Here is a 19840-nt window from a genome sequence, read left to right as displayed (position 1 = left end):
GAAGGCAGGAAAGAAAAGAAGGCTTCTCACAACAGAATGGTCTCTCCTTTGTCACCCACAAATCTCTCCAAGTAACAGGGAGCTCTTTGTCATGAAGCTGGAATCCTGTGGCCACTTATTAATGAGATGTTCCTCAGATGCAGCTAAAATGTGCATCCACATAATTTCACCTCATTTGTTTTATTCTGCCCTCTCTAGAATCAGAAATTTTAACCTCCATATCTGGGTATATCCATTTTAGGCAAGTACTTCATTACTAATACGAGGATCCCCTCAGTGGTATGAATCTGGTTACGAAGTAGTGGTAATGTTTGTGCATTTTACAAATAAAGATAATGCTGGTTGCCCAAGTTGCTGAGTTAGGTTCAAAGAACGAAAATGGGTCATAGGGGAGCTCCCCACCTCCTCAGAAGAGTCAGGCTGTATTAAGAAAGAAAAAAAAAAAAGAGAGAAAGAAAGAGGGAGATGGTAGAGGGAGAAAGAAAGAGAGGAAAATGTTAGTTTATGAAAAAATTCAAAAAAGAAAGTAAATAAAAATAAGTTAATTTTTGTTAAGGGGCTCATAAAATTGACATGCTTCACTGAAATATATAGGTCAATGTTTAGATCTTAATCACTGTTCTCCAAGCCTCTAATGACTCAAAATTAAGTCAGAGATTTCCATCATGCAGTCTCCGGTAAGCACTCACATTGCCAGTGAAGGACCAAGGGAAGTGGGTTTGGAAGAACTATTCCAGGAATATGTATGAATGTAGATGTCACTCCACATTTGTTTTAACAATAACAACAACAAAAAGACATCGTAAAACTATGCTCTATTTACACATAGTATAGCTAAGAGTAAATTACACTGACTGAGCAACATGCAGTGGTGGACAGAGCTATTTATTGCTTTGTCATGATGAGATATTAAAACAGTTGCTGTAAGTTTGGACAAAGCAGCTAATGCCCCAGTGAACTGGAAGTTTCTGTATGCTTCTCTAATTTGCGTAATCAAAATAGATCCCCCCAAAATTATAAATTAAGTTCTGAAATTTCTTAAAATTTAGAAACTATTATTTTATTATTCTTTCTTGATTTGCTAAATATGTGTGTTCTTTCTGGAACTACTTTCTATTCATATGAATTTCATTTTAATTAAACTTTTTAGAGTACTGTATTTTCTAGACATGTAAACTAACTATGGGAAGAAAAAAAAATGTTTGCCTTTCACCCCAGTTAGAAAAAAGAATCATAGCTAGTGATTTCATACAGACAAATTTCACATCATCAAAAGAAATCATTAGTAGTCTGCTGAAAAAAATCCAAGATTTGCAAGGAACAGAACTTTCGCCTGCTCCCTACCTCTACGTCTTAGGAAAACAGAGCTCACTATGAGTTGGGAGAGAGATTTTTAACTGTCATTCACCTTTTTTTCCCCAAAGAACAAACAAAATCTGAATATTCTGGGAATAAATATTCAAGTAGTCTAACTTTACTGAAACTATTGTATGCTTAAATTTTCAGGGAATTGTCAGAGTTTTATTCTTTCTCTCAATATTTGTGTATTTTTTTTTTATTGATCTGTACTTCTGACCACTCCATGTCTGTACCCAATATATCCACACATAAAGAGTCATATACAACAGTTGCATACACATACACAGAGTCATACAATTAAAGCTTTCTCTCACATACAAAAAAAGAATTTGGGAAACATAGTAAACAATCCTTCATCTTTCTTATGATTGTAATTTAACTCTCCCTTTCTGAACTCCATATAAGAAAGTTTTAAAGATGAGTAAATGAACCAAGAATACAATCCCAGTCTCTGTCATAGATAGTAATAGAATGGCCCAAGGTACCTAACACATTTGGTATTGTTTGAAAAATGTATTTTCAAATTAAAATCCATGGTGAAATATGGATGGAAGTTTTTTTTTTTTAAAGTTCATCATACAAATTATTTTTCCAGCCTATCTGTTCACATTCTCCAAATTAATGTTTTTGAAAAATTATTGAGATATTTAAATTAAGAAATTTAAATTGATTCACTCATAAAATTTGAGGGTGACTATACCATTGGTTGTTTTGCTTTGATTTTCCTTGGCTGATAGATAGCAAAGAATTGATTTTCACCTTCTTTTACAATAAAATTAAAGAGCTGGTTTTTATTTGGATTATGAAGCTCCCTATCTGTAATTGCTGAACTACCTTTCTTTTCTCTTTTCTTTTTCTTTTTATTTATTTATTTATTTATTTTTTGCTGAGCTACCTTTCTAGCTCAGCAGGGATGTGTGTGTGTCTCCTCTCCACCCTGAAGGGCACTCTTCCATTGACAACACAGTTTACTTTATGTAACTTATTTTATGTTCTGTGCCAAAAAATCTACTTGAAACAGAGCCAACATGTCATTCCAGGAAGAGGAAAGGATATTAAGAGTTTCCATGGCAATCAGTTGATAGAATTAAATTAGGCAGGAAACCTCTTCAGAATGCAAAATAGTCTTGCGAAACAGAATGGTTTGAAATATCCAGGAAATGTGTCACAGCAAAACGAAAGAAATGGAGATATGAATACCTCCATAATGTAAACTCTCCAACCTTAAAATAAACAATTGAAAGCTAGCCTTTGTCCTATAAAAATAAATTCCCAAACAACTGTCATTTCTAATCAAATCCTTGTTCCAGTTGGTTTTAGGGTTTTCTTTTCTTTTTAATTCTCATTTCTTGTGATCAACATCATGTAAGAATATAAATCCAAATGTTTATGTAGGTAGGAAAAAAATTCTTTCACATGTTGCTGTTAAATTTAGTTTGTATGAAATTGTGTAAACTTCTAAGCTATTTCTTTACCTGGAAGATTAAAAAAACTGATTTTGATGCAGGAAGAAAGAAAAAACATATTTCTTAATTTAGAGAAAGGAATTGGACTGTTGAAATAGGATTATTTGTGAAAATTTAGATTATTGTTGGTTTTTAAAATATCATTGCATTTTCTAGAGTAGAATGAAAAGGAATAAATGTTGAAATTTCAGGAAATAGAAGAGTAAAAATAAACCAAGGGTTTCTCACCTTTTTGTTAATTGCTAAAACTTCATAATAGTTTGCTTAAAAAATATTGTTCCTGGCTTCTGAGAATAAGAGTAATTATTTCCCTTAAGTCTTTATACGACCTAGCTACATGCTCTTCCTCTACCCTCTACCCCCAAGAGGGTTCTTGGAGCAAACATTTCTAAAGCAGATGGATTTATAATAAGAAACATTTAAACCATTCTCAAAAAATCCATGAATCATTGTCTACCCCAACTTTTTAAGTTAGATCATTGTACTTGTTGTAAGTAAAATTATAGGATTAATTTTGATAATGAAAACATAAAATAAACCAAGACATACAACTTAGAAGAGGAAGAATTTTACATTTTTCCTTAAGATATTTTGACATTAATTTCAATGTGAACTTTAAAGCATGATCTCAATGCTGGGTGTAATATACACATTAATAAGGGGCACAGTTATCACAAAAATGCCTGATATAACTTTCCTGTCATCATTGTGCTAAGCTTTTCCCATATTTTCTGGACTACTAACAGCTTTGTTTAGATACAGTTCAAGCATGGAACATCATTAAATCTCTCTTTTGCCCTCTCTTACACACACACACACACACACACACACACACCACTCTATGTACAGCATCAGCATACAGTATGCCACAGAGGCTCACCTGGGAATAGGTTCTCCCATCACTGGCCATCACCCTAGCCCCAGTTCCACAATCTCCTAATAATGCACTTTAACTTGGGAAAGTATTTTCTTCTACCACACTGGCTAGGAAAAAAAAAAAAAAGCAAGTAGTTTTTTAAGTCTGTGTCAGCAGACCTTGAGACAAGTATCCAGTGGGAAGTGATCCCAGGAAGAACAGTGATGGAAACTAAGAAGGAAGGAAACCCATCCAGCTAACACCTATATTGTTAATGCACTTATCACCACAGTGGGAACCTGGTTAAGTCCTACTGGGATCCTTTAAAAAGCTGTGCAAAATATTCCTCAGAACTGTCCAGAGATGGCAAGAAAGCAGAAATGTTCACCCACAAGCTCCCACCCTTCACTGATTGAGGGTCACTCCTGAAGTATTAATTCCCTCACATCCCTGGCTGACAATTCTTGGACCTACCACATTGTTAGAGAATGTTCTCAAGCATAGAGACTCATTTATTCTAAACAGTTGAGTGATTCAGAGTCTGATAACTGTTAATGATCCCAGTGTTTTCTGGTGCCATGATGGAGTATCTAGGAAAATCTAGCAAAGCAGATTGAGTGTTATTCCTGCAGTACTCCATAAAGAGCATTGTTATGTATGTGGTTGCTGGAGATGAAAAAGTTTTGCCTATAATAATGAATAAAAATCCACCTTACCCAAATAACTGTGTATGTCTAAAGGTAGTTTTTTTTAAAGTCATACATATATAAAGGCAACAAAAATGGTAGGAGACACAACATAGAATGAGAGCTATATAATTTATTCTGTATGGTTAATTTAGACAGGGATGTGCATTTAAAAAAACCAAAACTAGTGCTGAATCATGGTATTAGTTTCTGTACTCTTCTCTTTAAAGGAATTGGTGCAACTAGTTTGACTGAGCATCCTTTTCAATATCTCTCAGTTCTTGCTTTCTAATTCTGTCCTCTTCTGAGCTGCTACATTTTATGACATTTATGTTCCTCCAGGGGACATCAGAATGATTGCTTCCTTGGAGCAAGGCTCATTTAATAATAACTCCAGAGAAATTCATCTCCATCTGTTACAAGGTCTTGCTCCACCCTATAGGCTGAACATCCCTTATTCAAAACACTTGGGACCACAAAATTTGGGCTTTAAAATTTTTTGGATTTTGGAATATTTGCTAATACACAGTGAAATATTTTGAGGGGATTCAAGTCTAAATATGAAATTTATTTCTTAATATATACCTCATGCACATAGCCTAAATGTAATTTTAAAAAACATTCTTAGTGTGTTCCATGTTTACTGTGACCTGTCTTGTCACAAGAGGTCAGGTATTTAATTTTCTTCCTGCAGGATCATGTCAGCACTCAGAAATTTTCAGATATTGGGGTATTTTGCATTTCAAAATTTTAAACTAGGAATACTAAACCTATAATCATAAAGATATTGCTTTCTCCAATCACATTTTTTCAAAATGTGCTATGCTTTTCTTACCTAAGAATGTCAACCCTTTGATCATGCAGCACAGTAAATCCCAATTGTTTTTCTGACATGCCCCAAAATGTATCAATGAGAATACTTATTTCCTATTTTGGCTAACTAGTAATGTTTTTTTGAGTTGATTGACAGAGGATTTATTGTTTGATAACTTTGTGCTCATTAATATTTAAGTTAGGCTAGCATTAAAGAAAAAAATAAAATAGGTTGAAGATGTGGAATAACTTATTTCAGCCCACATAAAAACAGGGCTTTATCAAAAAAATACCTGAGGGGGATGGGGCAGACAGCGAACAGTACTGGTAAAGAAGGTAGGGTTGAAGATTGAGTCTTCAGCTGAATAGCAAGTTGACCCAAGGCAAGTAGCTAACTTCTCTGACCACTATGCCTTGTCTATCAAGCAGAATAATTGCATTTATGTCACAAGGAGGGGGGTGTTTCTAAATTAGATGACCTAGACCAAGTGTCCTCCACTGCTTCACATTGGGGGCTCTCTTCCCACTCCGCCAAAGTAGGAGAAAAGTATGAGCTCAAGGAGAAGATAAATGTTCAGTTGTGGAATGCTGTGGCAAATATTCACTGAAAATTTATCTTAATACCACACTCTGGAGAGCAACGTATGTTTCCCTTTCTAAATACTATGAATCAGTACATCCTTTCTTGTTCCCAAGTGTATCCTAAGTTGTGGATACTAAAATCTGTAGATGCCCAAGTCCCTCATATATGATGTATGTACAGCTCTGTATATTTTAAGTCATCTCTAAATTACTTATAATACCTAGTACAAGGTAAATACTTGTACTATATTGTTTAGGAAATAACAACAAGGGAAAATCTCTACATGTTCAGTATGGATGCAATTTTTCAAAAAATATTTTCCATCAATGTTGCCTAAATGCACAAATGTAGAACCCACAGATATGGAGGGCCTACTGTGAAAACAGCATATATTTTTATTTGAAATTTATTCTGAGTCCCTCCTGGTAGAAAGGGTAATCAAAGGTTAATTGTGACCAAATAATGACAGAAATGAATTATGAAGCCTACTACAGGTTCTTAGTTCCAGCTCTGATTTTTAGTAATGGATGATGAATATGACACAATCCACAAAAAAAGTGAAAAAGCAATTCTATACATGGACAGTTTTTTAAAATGGAAAACATCTCCGAGATCACAGAAAGAGATATGGATGCCTACAAAAGACAATGTAGAATAAGAATAAGTAAAAGAAATGCAAATTTCCAGCTCTGTGACCCACTACAGTCAGGTAGGTTGTCTAGAAAAAGTGTGACTTGGACTAAAACATTAGAAGAAAACGCAAAACCAACAAAATTCTCACAATGTAATGACAGCAATACTACATAGTGACATGGTTCATTTCAAAGTATTGGCTCCGTCCTCTGGGTGAACTTGAAGGATAAAGATAGGGATGAATTGATTGAATTGTTCATGCTCAATAACCTCATAGAAACAGTTTCACTATATTATAATTGTCTCCCTTTTCTGTGGGGAATACCTAAAAATGAATGCTTGAAACCATGGATAGTACTGAACCCTATATAGAGTATAATTTTTCCTAAAAATACACACTATGAAAAAAAGTTTAATTTATAAATTAGGCACAATAGGAAATAACAATAATTAATGATAAAATAGAACAATTATAACAATATAATAAAAGTTATATGAATATGCTTTTTATACTCTCTCAAAATATTGTACTGTAATCACCCTTTTTCTTGTGTCACAAAATAATAAAGATAATACTTTAATGAAGTGCTTTATGACTTCTCTTTGATATATCCAAACTGTCAGCATCAAAACTTTTGTACCTTGGAGCTATTACTCAGTAAAATAAGAATTTGAAGACAAGCACTGAAATATCCCTAGAGTCGATCTGAGAAATGAGACATCCAGTAAGTGATTAGTAGGTGGGTAGCATATACCCTGTGGATATATGTACAAAGGGATGATTCATTTCTCAAGCTGGAGGAAATGAAATGGTGCATATTTCACCACACTACTCAGAATGGTGCACAATTTAAAACTTGGAAATTGTTTATTCCTGAAATTTTCCATTTAACATTTTCAGTCTGTGGTTGACTGTGGGTAATTGAAACTACATAATAAAAGCATGGATGTGGGGAGACAACTGTACAAACATTAAAACAGAAAATCAGAGTCAGCAGCTGTGACACTCTTGTTTAAATGCCGCAGTCTGGCTGGGCACAATCAGGAGCCACTTGTCAAAAGAAACTAACTTTATTTTTAGAACCACACATGCTAAACAAAACAGCCTCTCAGGAAAAACCCTCAGAGCCTCAACTGCCACCACCGGCTTTCCACAAGCCTCTCTCTCCCACACAAGCTTCTCTCCACCTCCCACAATCCTCCTGCTCTTGAGGCCGATTGGCTGGGTCACGTGGGTGGAGCCAAAAAAGTCCCCCAATGAGCAGCTCCGTGGTCTGAAAGGGCAGGGAAACAGCCCAATGAGCATCACCGCAGAGGAGCCAATCAGCTAGATGTTGCTGGGGCTGAGGAGCCAATCAGCTAGATGTTGCTGGGGCCGCTGTGAGCCAATCATCAGCCGGCAGCTGGAAGTTTGCTGGCAGCTGGAAGTTTGCTGGGGCCCCTTCGGCTGTGGCTCTCAACATCTCCCCCTCTCTGTTTAAACAACAAGCATGTGGCTTAGGGACCGTGCCTGCCTTAGGTTGTCCAATAGTACATATGGTCCTTAGGTTGGTACCATTGCAATTAGATCTTACCCGTCACTGACTACCGGTCCAGTATACAGCCACACCTGTGGAGAGGTCTTTGTACCAGCGGGGGGGGGGGGGTGAGGTTCTTTGCCTCACCTCTGTTGGCCCCCAAATTTTAGCTGGACGATCATGACAAGCAGAAGGGAGGAAGATACACCAAGCCAATTGACGGCTCCTTTTGGAAAAATTGTACCACCAATGACATCATCAGCAAAAATACCCCAACACTACCACAAGTTGCTGCACCAACAGATAGTTCACAATGCATACAGGTGAGCTCACAATGTGTCCAGGCAAGTTCTGCAAGCAGTTCAGTGATGGCTATTGTAGAAGCTGTAGATTGGTTTTATCTTTGACTTCACCAGCACTGGGATGAAGATAGGAATTCTGGCAATAATGGCTAAAGAAAAAATTATGTAACATTACAGAAGGCACTAAAAGAAAACAATTTTCTTAACAATTTACATTATCTTTAAGAGAATTATTAAATATAATGAAAAGGAAAGGTGAAAGTAAACAAACAGATCTGTTAACCTTCTTTTTTGTTTACATATTAAAACAATCCTCAACAGTTGTTTACCCAATTTAAATTAAACCATATAAATCACGTGAAAAAAAATATTTGGATCCATTTTATCATGAGCGCTCATCATATATGATATATGGACATACGTACATTCAAACATATAACACAAAACACAAGTGTGCACACATAATATAATACATACAACACATAACATTATAGTAAAGGCCTTATAACTTTTTACAGGTGAAATCTCCATTGCAATGTTTAAAAACTCTATAGTCAAAAAATAGAACTGATCAGCAAAACATTAACCTAGGTCTGTATGAGCTCAAAAAACAAAATAGAACTTCATGATATGGCAAAGGGCAATAATAAAATAGATATTGAAAAAAGCATCCTGGTTCTGTTGCAGATGTAAGAATAGCCAAACTGGAGTTTTGGATATCAGTTGTTATGGATTTGAGCCAAATCATCTTCTTTTTGGTCTGTAGAAATCGCTTTAGTTAATCTTTCTGGAATCCAAATCGGCTGCTGTTCTCCCTGTGGAAACACATAAACAGACCCCCGACTCCAGACAATCACTGGCTCAGGACTTTACTACTAGACAGTAGGAGTTCAATGAGACGAATATTATCCAATCCCAATATTCCATTTGTCTAAGACTGTTTTATTATCAAATATACATGCAGAATTAATTTGTTCCTGTAAAGAACTGTATTAATAAGTTTGTGTTATAAGATTTTCAAGTCATTAATTTTTCCTCCATTGTATGCTTTATTATTTTCTCCAAAATTTTGATTATTAATCTTTCTAAGACCATTCTAATATGTTATTGAATATTTAACATTATTTTTAAAATAAGTATAACTTTTTTGCTATGAAATGAATACATTTCTGCTAATCTAAATGGCAGCTTGGTAAAGTTAAAATAGATTTGAAGTTTTCATAATAAGCTCTTCATTTTATATTCAGAAGCTCATTTAAATACATTTTTTACTAATATTTCCCAGAAGCCCAAACTTTACCACTAGGAAAAAAAACCGATGGTAAGCAATATTTTCTCATCTTTGGGGTTTCATAAGGATTTGAAAGGATAAATGAGTAAACCTATAGCCACATTCAGAAGTCCAATTAATGTCTTCTCCACTAGGAGTAAAGCAGAATTGATTTAGCGCCACACCAAGGATAAACAGCCACCCTCTTGGTAAACTTAAGTTTGTCCCTTGTGTTTTTTACAGTGTTTTAGAGTTTCAAACATATTTTTCCATGTTTTATTTTTAAAATTTCATTTTGTCTTCAAAACAACTTAATGAGGTAAGGACTATTATCTCTATTTTATGATGAAGAAATTGGCATCCACACAAAGTACATGTCTTGCCTGATTTTCAGTGAATTGAATTTTTATCCAACATCTGCCCTTAAGTTACCATCTTTTTTCTCTAATAATATTTTATAGAAAGAACTCCTACCATAGGTTGGAACAGAAAAACTACTTGCAGCCCCATTCAAGGCTAATACTCTTATTATTTTAGATAACAGGAAAACCGTAGAGAGACCATTGCTTACAGTTTGCAACCTAATAGCCCAATAACATTAATATTAGAAATCTGGTACAAAACCTCAAAGAAAAAGTAAAAATAATTTAAAACCCCCTGCAAAAAAAGTGTGTAACTCAAACATGTAATATAACCCTATCTCAATTGTAACTAGAGGACAAATTGAGTTGAAAAGCACACAGCATCCTATGAGGGGTATTGGGTATTAAAAATTGCTGTCATTTCTCTGTCATTAGGCACTTATTGCATCTTTCACATAACCATATTATTTCAAATTTATTCTTGATTATTATGATGCAGAATAGGGGGCCTGGAGTTGTGGTTCAGTGGCAGAGAGCTTGCCTCTCACATGTAAGGCACTGGGTTTGATGCTCAGTACCACATAAAATAAATAAACAAAATAAAGATATCGTGTCCATGTATAACTAAAAAAATGTTTTTTAAAAAAGGTGTAGAATAGAAAAATGAATAGGAATCCAGATTATAAGCTTTGAACCATCAACTTACCTAAGACTCAATTTGAATTTGTACCTTATACATTTGGAGCAACATAGAGAAGCGTTGTGTGTATAAAAATGAAATGTAACTAACCTTCATGTATTTTTATAAGTTAGCACAATATTGAACATAATAAGACTAATATATTTTGAGTAATGGAAGCAGTAGTGTTCAAGAATGAGTATTTATAGAAACAAAAGAAAAAGTTTTGAAAGCTACTTTCTCTGGGGCACTGATAGAGCTGGATGTTTATGACTCCATCACCTGTGTTTTACCTGATATAATCTAAGTGCATAGCTCCTTCTACAACTCTAGATTAATTCTGGTAAGGCCAGAGCCAACAACCAGTCCACTGTTTTTCAAGTTTTCCCACTGTCATTAGAATCCATAGACCCTTGAACCAATGACTTCTCAGTGAAAACAGAAAACAAAACAAAGCAAAATTTCAATTAATGGCTTACCACATCAAAAGAGTATTATACAAGATAAGAAGAATCAAATAAAATCTCGGCATTTGCAGGTAAATGGATGGACTTAGAGAAGATAATGCTAAATGAAGTTAGCCAATCCCAAAAAACCAAATGCCAAATATTTTCTTTGATATAAGGAGGTTTATTCATAGTGGGATAGGGAGGGGAAGCATGGGAAGAATAGAGGAACTCTAGATAGGGAAGAGGGGTTGAAGGAGAAGGGAGGGAGCATGGGGTAATTAATGATGGTGGAATGTCATGATCATTATTATCTAAAGTACATGTATGAAGACACGAATTGGTGTGAGTACACTATGTATACAGAGATATGAAAAATTAAGCTCTGTATATGTAATAAGAATTGTAATGCATTCTGCTGTTACATATAAATAATAATAATAACAACCAATGCAAACAATATATAGCCTTAGACCAAATAGTTCCTACTATGACATTTACAATGTTAATTGTCACAATAAACATAAATGATATGATCAGTTATTGCCTACAATAAAAACATTAAGTTTGCAAAGACTTTATAATTTTGAATGGTGGACAGGGAGAGAACAGAAGTGATATAGGATGTGATAAGTATGAGGGAGGAGAGAAGATGGAAGTAAAAAATTAAAGAAAGAATGAAAGAATAGAGATTGGCTATTAGCAAAAGAAAAGAGAGAAAGAGAATCAAGGGAAACAGGTAAGAGAATAAAATATATGTAAAGTAAACATTGAAAACTTAAAAATAAGAGAATACAAAACTGAAATATACTAATAAAACATCCTAGTTTAAAAAATCCATGAAAATTAATTGGCTTCAAAAGTGCCAGAAATGAGAGAAAATACAAATATGAATAAGTATAAACGTCCATGAAGTTGGGCTCAGTGGTCCACACCTGTAATCCAGCTGCTCGGGAGGCTGAGGCAGAAGGATCACGAGTTCAAAGCCAGCCTCAACAAAAAGCAAGGCACTAAGTAACTCAATGAGACCCTATCTCTAAATAAAATACAAAATAGGGCCGAGGATGTGGCTCGGTGGCTGAGTGCCTCTGTGTTCAATCCAAAGAAAAAGGAGAAGGAGAAGGAGGAGGAGGAGGAGAAGGAGAAGAAGAAGAAAAAAAAATCCATGAACAATTAAGGTCACAATTAAACAGAAAAGAATAAGGAAAGAGAAAAAAATCTTGATATAAAGTTGAAGAATCCTTTCCATTGGAGTTCAAACGATTTTCAGCTTCTCAGTAGTGTTAGGTGGCATCATCTGGATCATGATGCCCCGCTCTCTGTTGGATTGCTGTAGTAAGAGGGGGTAATCCCATAGGAGGAAATCCTGGAGGTGGGGCTTAAGTTTAGGTATGCTCCAGGCTCTTTGCTACATTTCAGTTGGTGTGGAGACTTTAAATTAGTGTGCCTCCAGGGCCCAGAAATTGCTGATCCACACTAGAAGACTGGACCCTAAGGATCTTTCCTGGGTGCCACTTGGTGGAAGAGCCAATTCTTAGTCCACTATGTCACCTGCAGACCCCATGTTTCCTGGTCTTGGGTTCAGTCTCCAAAGTCAATGTCTCCTGCTCCTCATCTTTCAAATTTCCATCTAGGGTCATCTCTCCCGGCCAGTCTGCAAGCAGTCAGATTGGAGGGGTAGGGTAGAGCCAGGTGAGTTTCCAAGACCAACATTCCCCCATGTAAATCTCTCTCCACATTTGATTTTCTCCTAGTCACTCAGGCACACTCTATATCATGCAATTTGGATTTTCCAGGCCTGTGTTTTAGACAAAACTCAGGTTTGCCAGGAATTAGCTCACTTAGCTGTCAGCCCTCATGACAAGGCCGTAAAATGGTTTCTTTCTCTGTCCTCTGCATGCAGCCTGGAGAGATGGTGGCTTCTTTCCCACACAAGGATATTGTGCAACATGCCTTTCCGTTTAGTAGAGCAATGTCTTTGATCTCTGAACTCTCTGTGCCCAGATACACCTCAGGCCTCTTAAAAATGTGGGTTCCTTTAATTCCCTTATCCCTCCACTTTGCTTGGGGACCGCTCTGGCTGGTGCCTCTGGTCACTGCAGCAGATGTGGAGCTGGGGCTTTCTTATTTTATTAGAGCCAACCTCCTGAGTCTGCTTTGAATGTCCAGTATTACATTCCAGTAAAGTCCCCCCAACTTTTTTTTCTCACTCACCTTGCTGAGATTCATATACTTTCAAGTGAAAATAAATTATACCTTTCTGAGGACTTTTTGGCAATTAACGCAATATAATGATCTATACACTGGTTTTATAATTTCCCTTTGAGGAATTTATCCTAAGATAATTCTTAGAGGTATGTGCCAAATTAACTATGAAATGTTCATTTCAGCATTTCTTATGATAACAGAAGATTTCTAAACAGTATAAATATCCCAAATTATAAAGAGTGAAAAGGGAACATGGAAGAGGAAGGAGGCCAACAGAAAGCCTAGAATGGGAGTCAGACAGTGGAGAGAACACTCAAAATGTAAGTGGGGATAGTCAATATGCAGAGCTGGGAAGACACTCCTTTTACTGGTTTTCTAGTCATCAATGCTCCATCCAGTAACTTGCGGATCTTCACAGCTATTATGCTGAAACTGGACAGTTGCCACCCAGTAAGTCTCTTGCAGTTTCTAGTTGTTTCCATTGAAAATTTGAGGAAAGGGAAGTGGCTGACACAGCTACTCTTCCCATGAGCAGCCTCATCAGTTAGGGGCTGTGGAAGGGGAGCGAGGGAAGTTTTCTGATTTTTCCTGAGAAAGAGACTTAGTGTCAGCAGCTTTCTAATTTCATTTTCTTAGCAAATTCCTCTGTCTGTTCCTATCCCCTTTGGGACACTATATACTGAAGGGAATATTTGTAGTCCTTGCTCTAAAATTTAATAACTTACCTACTATATAAATAATAGGTATTAATTTATGTAAAAATCAATTCAATGTTTTACCTCAGCTCAACTTCTCAAAATTATAACAAATGTTATAGAAGAGACATTGTGGGTGGAAAACAAGAAATGGAAGCACAAACAGAACACAGGATGTGGAATAAATACTACTAGATTCCTAGAAGTTCAAATATGTGATCAAGATCTTAATATCAATATGATCAATACCCACTGGCTGAGGGAAGTCACTAGAAACCTCATTTACTGGAAATCTCAGAATTCTTAAAAATCCTACCAGCATGCTGGTGTCTGTCCCTATACAGGGATAGAAGTTATAGTCTCACCTCTGTCCTTCATCAAGAGAGCCAGGCAGACGCCTTCCTGTCTGTGACATGAAGGAGCATTGTTTTCTGCAGGAGACAAGTCACAACTGAGAACTAGGATCTCAAAGTCAGAACTGTCTGGGTAGCTATCATAATATCTCACAGAAAACCTAAAATGCCAAGTTAGGCTGCATTCTTTCTCCCTAACAGGGTTCCAGAGAAAGACTCTGTCGTACATTGAAGAGAAAGCAATTCTAGAGTTTGGTTGATTAAGACTTCCCTCTCAGTCATATTTCATACTTCCTTTTGGAGACATGGAAGCCTTCAGTATAATTCTCTATTTACAATATAAATCTAATTATCCTTATTAGCTATTCTGTTTTTCTTGACAAATTAACATTTGATAGACGTGATAATTCTATTTGGAGACTTTGTTATGGGAAAAACAACCCTCAACAAATGACTAAATTTCCTAAGCTTACCTCAGACATAATTAGCTATGTGATATAAGGTGCAGATTGCTTTGGTATTTTGGTAAATGGGATTAAGGTTTCTAGGATTCTCTTCCCCACACCCATCACATTAACAAGCAAATAGCTGAGGCCAAATGGGTTAAATCTAAAGTCCTTTGATTTAACTAGCATTGAGTGCTAGGAGAATAGTCACCCTGAGTGACCAACAAGTTCCTTTTGGCTTTTCTTTAAAAACCTCAGCTCTACAGGGAAGATGTATTCTGATAAAGAAAAAAAAATGCACTGTTTTCTTTATCTTGGGCTATATCTCTAAACAGGGCTAGAGCAGAAAGAATTCTAATGCCTCTTCCTGTCTCCTGGGTTAGCTCTAATACTTTAGCAATGACCACAACATAGATGGTGTAGATTGCAAAGCACTTGCTAGTGCAGGCCAATCGGTCCTATTTTGGTTTGAAACAGAAAATGCCAATAATCTCATTAAGAGAGTTTAGCTTCCCAGGTCACTCAAGAAAAATGTCTCGCAGGCAAGGTTCAGATGTGATAGAATTAAGGCATCATTCTCTCCAGCACAATGTTTTGTGGGCCAGTCAGAAGAATAATGAGAGATCAGCAGAAATCCATAAACATGCACACACACACATTTACAAATACATAGACACATATATAGGAACAAGCTTACCAGAAATTTGATTCAGCATTGGTTTTTCCACCATCTTATGAACACACTAAGAGCATTTGCATACATTTGTCTTTCCTTGCATGGCTTTTCTGCCTGGAGTGTCCCTATTCTCTTTGCTTTACTTATTAAAACTATATGCCAAGGCCCAACCAAGAAAGTTTTTTTTTTCTCTTTTTTGAACATTCCCCAAGTGATTGAAGAGTGTTTTAATCTCTGTGATAACCACCTATATCATTGTTATCATATGCTATCTGGTATTCATTTAGTCATTCCTCTATCCATCCAATCAACAAATATTTATCCACACTTACACGATGCTGGGCATTGTATTAGTTCCTGAGTATACAATGGTAATCAAAACCATTGAGTACTACCCTCCTGAAGCTTAAACTGTGACAATTTCTAGAAAAAAAAAAGTGATGATTTCTAGGAGGCTGTGGAGTGGATCACATGGGAGATGTTCATTAACTAGGTGGCCAGATGTGTCAGATAACAATAGATTCTGTCATGAGTGGCTGCCCAATATCTTTTGAACACTCTCCTTATATTATGATCACATTCTACTTTGTGAAAAACAGCATTCTTAAGATAGAAACCAAAAAAAAAAAAAAAAAAAAATCCACAGGACAAAGACCTGTGGTACATCTTTGGATTCCTTCAACTGCCTCCTTCCTTCTGAAGGTGCTACTTAGTCCTGATGAACTACCTAGTCCACAGGCTGGCTGGAGGCTGACATGAAGCGCAGGGCCACGTGGTCCACATCGCCCAGATGTTAAAGCTATTGACCCTAGGCTTTCCCTTTGCTTCCAGGTTTAGATGCAATGCCACAGTATCAGGAGTGGGATCTGGCTTCCTGAATGGCTACCAGTGTATGAATGATACGACTTTAAAGCATGAGGGATCTAGTCCTTGTGAACTGACCTTGACAGACAGGAAATGAACATTGGAGGAAGTTCCATGGAAAAATTTCTGCTCCTTTCTCCTGTTTCAGGATCACTCTGAATCAGTTCCTCTTTTTTTTATATATATGTTTTTTTAGTTGTTGATGGACCTCTATTTTGTTCATTTATATCCCAGTGCCTCACACATGTGAGGCAAACACTTTACCACTGAGCCACAACCCCAACCCTGAATCAGTTCCTCTTTTAACTGCTCTGGAGAAATATAACCTGTCAATGGACACATACCCAGAGCTAATACTACAGCAGGAACCCACACAAAAATGCATTACAGTACCTTGTCCCACCTCTGCTTTCTCCTCACCTCACCCTTACTCTTTGACACCTCTCGAGGTCTCAGCATTTTAATCCTTAACTCAGGCTCTGCTTTCTAGATAGCCTAGTCCAAGGGACTTTCATTCCAAGATCCCTTTGCAGTTATGGGTGGACACATGCACAGATTTTGTTAGTTAGAGACCTGGCTGCAAATAGAAGCAATATGAGTGGCCACTTTGGGGACATCTTTTGACAGGTGCTATCATGGAGATAGGATGGTGGAGCTCCTGGAATCCATATATGACATTCACAAATGACCTGCCAGGGACAGTAGCTACTATGATGTTTATGCTAGAAAAGTTCTGTGCCATATTGGTATGATCCTCCTTATATCATTAGATTTTGTTATCAATAAGCTTAGTCCTCTATTCTTGGCAGCAATCCTGTGATCTAACATTACATTGAAAATCTTTCTGTTAAAATTAAATACTGTGAATTCTACTGTTTGCATCTAGGGATTCTGACTAATAGGAGGTTGACTCACTGAAAACTCATTTTTAATCTTCTTTGTCCCCTGCGGTCCTCAAAAAGAAAGACTAAAATGTGAAATATTTGCATTCCTATTCTCCCTGACAGCTAAGGTGACCCCTGTGAGAGTGCTGGCCTGTGAGACAGAGGGAGAACCTCATGAGCAGGCCTTCACTTCCTGAATGAAAAGGAAGAAGCTTCTTTTGCCTTTCCATTCTTTTCCTACCTCAAAAAAGAATTATACACCATCTGCTATGGCAGTCATCTTGTGATCATGAGATATGGGTCAAAACTTTAAAGAAGTCAGAGTGAAAAGAAGAAAGAAATTCAGCACATTGGTGGTAAGATGATAGATAGACTTATGAGTTACTGCACCATCTCTGGGATATTATGCTGACCTTATTATAGTCAACTAAATTAGGGCTCCTAAATGTCCATGTCCTAATTCCCAAAACCTGTGAATATGTAGCCTTACATGGTATAGGGATTTTGCAGATTAAGTTAAAGATTCTGCGATGGAAAGATCAGTGTGGGTTGTCTGGGTGGGTCCAAGGTAATTTTAAGAGGACAGCAAGAAGATCACAGTCAGAATGAGAAGAAGTGGGGATGGAAGCAGAAGTCAGAGAGGAGAGAGGATGCTGAGCTGCTGCCTTGGAGGTGGAGGAAAGGGCTACAAACTAAGAAATGCAAGTTGTCCCTAGAAGCTGTAAGAGGCCAAGAAAGGGACTCTCTCGTGGTGGTTCCAGAAGGGGCATAGTCCCATGGACACCTTGATTTTTGTGCCAGTGAAACTGAATTTAGACTTCTGACCTCTAGAACTATAAGATAATAAACTTGTACTATTTGAATTTTTTGTGATTTGTTATGGCAGCAATTGGAAACTAATGCACCATGTGGGACTGACTATGTTTGTTTAGCCTATCACTCACTAATCAGATTTTCTTGTGCCCACAGAGGCATTCCTAACTGGTACAGCAACAGCCTTTTGTTTCATTGTGGAAAGGTTTTTTTTATTAGAAGACATAAGGCCTTGCCTCTGGTCTTAGCTCTGTCACTGACTTGTGAACTTGAAAAACATCAGTTTCTCATCTATACTTGGGGTTCAAAATACTGCATACTTCACAGGAATGTAAAAATTAACTGTCAGCGTATGTGAATAAGTTGCACAATCTCTGAAGTGTCATAGAAATGTCTGGGCTTTTTTCCTGTAAACTCAGGATGTTGAAATAGATTAGAGATATCAAAATACCAAATACCTGTCACCATTCTCCATGCAGGGTGCATGCAGACAGAAGTCACCAGTCACAAAACTCTCTCCCCCAATCTATATGCAGCCTCCAGAATCCTCAAAAAAAATGTTCCATACTAACACTGCCATTCTTACCAGTGTCAACACAGGAATATAAACCTACTTACAAACCGAAGATGAGATGCTTTCCTAGAATCTGGTCTATCTCTAAGTAGGGTGGACTAACTTCAATGTTCTATACACACACTCAAGTTGCAAAAAATTCCATAATTTATGATCTATAAAGAATTCAGCAAACACATACATATATATGTAATAGATATTTAATTTAAGGAAGATGTTGAGTAGAAGACTATTAGTATAATTTTGAAATCAGCATGATGATGCTATTATTAATATGCCTATTTTATAAATATGGTAGCCTAGATTATTCAACAAATTAAAACTCAGAGTACAGTTATGAATTCTAAACCATGCATTTGTTTCTTTGATTTCATTTATTTTTAAGGTACATTCTGCTCCATATACTTACCTTTCATTTTTGACATCTTTCTCTTTTTCTTAGTTGTACTCTCTTTCTCCCTTTTTCTCTTCATCTATCTCTCTTTGTCTTTCCTTTCTTTTCTTCTTCTTTTTTTTTCCAGAATACCCATAAAGACACCAAACACTTATATATGCAAAGTTCTTCAGAGTTTCCAAGGTCTAAGAAAAAGAACCTACACCGAAAACAAACGAAGAATATTTATTTGCACAATGAGATTAAACACACCCACAAAGGGAGGATATGGTAAGGCTTCCTAGACAGTGTTCTTTACTGCGTTTGCAATAAGATCAAGAAAAAAAAAATGTCAGCCCAGTTAAGCACTCTCTAAAATCTCCAGAAATATACAAATTGCTCACAATGTCCAGTGGTTTAAAAGATCTCTAATCACCAGATAGTAACTACTAAACCTCAAGATTTAACTTATGACCTAATTTAGTCCAACCCATAAACATCATATTCATCTCTTAGCTAAGACAGGAACTAGTGAGAGGTATTTCACATAGCAGGAGGAAGTCCAATTGTAGTCCTCAACCTCACCCTAGAACTCAACTAGTTACAGTGAAACCATCGCCTGTCACCTATTTATCTCAGAGGCTTTCTGAGGTGCCACAGACTTTGAGGACTGGTTCTCCCAAACAAGGATCTGCCCTAAGTAATTACTTCCATATAAGAATCCTGTTAATCAGTGTCTTTGTCTATACAGCTATGATAGAGTTTGAGTCAAATACAATGGTTATTAAGATATTTAAGCCAGCCTCTCTTTTGTTTCTTACTTTCCACTTCACATGAATAATTCCTGAGTAGAAAAATGAAGTATTGACTCGTGACTCAATTTCCCACTATCTAAAGGGAGGAGAAACAGGGCAAATGGAATGTTCCCCTTTCCCCCTGCTTCTCCAGGATAAAAAACACAGTAGTGGGTGGGGAGGGGGGA

The 19840-nt window shown here is 36.6% G+C and overlaps 1 long non-coding RNA gene across 1 annotated transcript; it reads right to left on the bottom strand.

Annotated features, from left to right (window-relative positions):
• Positions 1–7240: 7240 nt before the first annotated feature.
• Positions 7241–19471, bottom strand: LOC131424911 (uncharacterized). The gene is made up of 2 exons (XR_009228547.1): positions 18895–19471; positions 7241–8364 (listed from the first exon to the last, which is right to left on the bottom strand). It is a non-coding gene; the product is annotated as an uncharacterized LOC131424911 (long non-coding RNA).
• Between the last annotated feature and the right edge of the window lie 369 nt (positions 19472–19840).

This window comes from Marmota monax, unplaced genomic scaffold, assembly GCF_021218885.2.
Source record: "Marmota monax isolate L192 unplaced genomic scaffold, Marmota_monax_Labrador192_F-V1.1 WCK01_AAM20220418_F8-fsc00057, whole genome shotgun sequence".
NCBI lineage: Eukaryota > Metazoa > Chordata > Mammalia > Rodentia > Sciuridae > Marmota > Marmota monax.
Note: the sequence above shows the minus strand (reverse complement) of the source record. Positions and strands in the feature narration are given on the sequence as shown.